The sequence below is a fragment of the Ictidomys tridecemlineatus genome, chromosome 1, assembly GCF_052094955.1.
Source record: "Ictidomys tridecemlineatus isolate mIctTri1 chromosome 1, mIctTri1.hap1, whole genome shotgun sequence".
NCBI lineage: Eukaryota > Metazoa > Chordata > Mammalia > Rodentia > Sciuridae > Ictidomys > Ictidomys tridecemlineatus.
The window spans coordinates 237,790,087-237,792,409 of NC_135477.1; the positions used below are offsets into that span (position 1 = coordinate 237,790,087).

Consider the following 2,323-nt stretch of genomic DNA (forward strand, 5'->3'; position numbering starts at 1 on the left):
GCATATTTTTATAATTTTGAGTACTCATTTATAATATATGCAAAAAATCATAATATAGTGATCAATAATAAAGTGATAAAATAACATGGAGTCCTAGACAATGTAGTTGTTATAATTAGTAAAAGATAATTTAAAATATGGAAGTAAACAATGCATAGGATTATATACATCAAAATAGAAGTAGAGTATACATTAACAAAACAAAATGAAATTAATATATATTTGGTGGACATAACAACAAACTTGACATAGTAAAAGAAAGGTCCAAAACAATTGATGACTAATCAAAAGAAAATATTCAAATAGAAAATGATGAAAATTTAAACAGAGCAAAAATTTGGAAACATGAAACATAATAAAAAAGAGAGATAGCCTACTTGGGATTGATTTACTTTGGAAAAGAGAAGAAAGAAAAAAGCAATATTTGGAGAAATAATAATCAAAGGAGTTCCATGTTGATGTTGAAAATTTGATAAGCTCATTATACACAAAAAACAAATTAAATTTTTCTTAGAAACAGCATGAATTTTATGATTCTGTTGAAAATTAAAGATAATGAAATCAGAAGCATGTATTAGTGCATGCTCATAATCCCAGTGACTTGGGAGGCTACGGTATGAGAATGGCAAATTGGAGGTCATCCAAAAAACAGATAACAAATAACAATATAATAGTCCATAATAAAAATATATAAGTAATTACATTAAACCTTAAATGAATGAACACTTAAATGAAGTTAAGTTATGACACTGAATTAAACATAAAAGTAACAAAATATATCACACTCATAGAATAAACAAGGTAAGGTCTATACATCTGAAGAAAATATATGAAAGATATTTAACATATGAATCACCTGTCATGGCTTTATAACAATAAGATGATGGAGTGTTTCACATAGTAAGCATTGCAAAAAGTAAGGAGATCTTTATTATAATCATTAAGTGATTACTTCAACAAGAAGATGTAATAATTGAATTTCATTTGCAGAAGAAAGTAACTACTGTAATACCCTTGATCAAAGGATAATTCTCCTGAGTGGGATGTTCATCCTCTTAGACTGAGGGCACAGCTGCAGGAGGGATGCACATGGAGAGGTGAGGAGGTAGGGGATATCTCCTGATCCAATCAGATCAGTGGAATCCACCTGGTGGTCAATGAGATGACATATATTATAGCTTCATACAAAATAATCGAATTTTGTATGTACTTAATAATAACTTTTAATAACAGTGGAAAGAAATTTGCTGCATTGAATACATACATTAGAAGGAAATGAAATTCAAAAAAAAAATCAATGATCTAAGCTTCTAACTAAAGTATCAGGCAAAAGAACAGAAATTTAAACCCAAAATATAAGAAAAGAGAGAAAAGAATAACAGCAAGATTTAAAAAAAAATGATATAGCATTGAAATAGAAAATATCTTCAATAGAGAATATCACTAATGCAAAATTTCAAGTGTAGAATTATTACTATAATGACAAAACTTTCCAGAACTGACTGAGAAAAAGAGAGAACATAAATTATCATTATCACAAATAAAATAGAAAATTCAGTATAGATATTAAAGTCAATTTAAAAATATTAAAGGATAATATAATAAATTTCTCCCAAAACTTGAAAACTTAAATGAAATGTACCAATTAGTTGAAAATCACAATTTAAAAAAAATCTAAAAACATTCATACATACAAATAAAATTGAATTTTTTATTAAAGACTTTGCATTGTAAGTTAGAAAATGTCATTCATGGTTATTTCTATAATAATATTTATTAGTCCTAAAATCCTAAGTTGACTCTTAATTCAAACATGGAGATACTGAATTTCTGTGCTACTTTCATTGTTGCTGTTGAAAAATGAGCATTCAGTGACACTAGTTTCTGTGAAATCAATCTTACTTTGATTTTTGGTTTTCTATTAGTGTTGTGATTGTTCTTTTGTACTTTCTTTGAATTCACTTGTATTAAAATGGAAATGATACAGAAAAGGTTAGCATGACTCTGTACAAAGGTGGTATAAAATTTTGTGAAGAGTACTAAATTTTCCTTAAATTATCAATTATTATTATTTTTTATTACAGATATTTTCTTTCTACTTGTTTTCTTTTTTAAAAAATCATGCCAGGGCTGTTGCTGTGGCTCAGTAGTAGAGTGCTTGTGTGAGGTAAAGGATTTGATTCTCAGTAGCATATATGAAAAAATAAATTAAATAAAATTTCTATCAACAACTAAAAATATTTTTTAATGCCAAATTTTTATGATTTCCATTTTTTTGCTAAAATTTTGTAGATTGACTTATACTTCATACTTTGTAGTAGGT

General features: G+C 26.8%; 1 non-coding gene across 1 annotated transcript; it reads left to right on the forward strand.

The window, feature by feature from the left end:
- Positions 1–1,943: 1,943 nt before the first annotated feature.
- Positions 1,944–2,049, forward strand: LOC120885954 (U6 spliceosomal RNA). The gene has a single exon (XR_013427274.1). It is a non-coding gene; the product is annotated as a U6 spliceosomal RNA (small nuclear RNA).
- Positions 2,050–2,323: the final 274 nt, after the last annotated feature.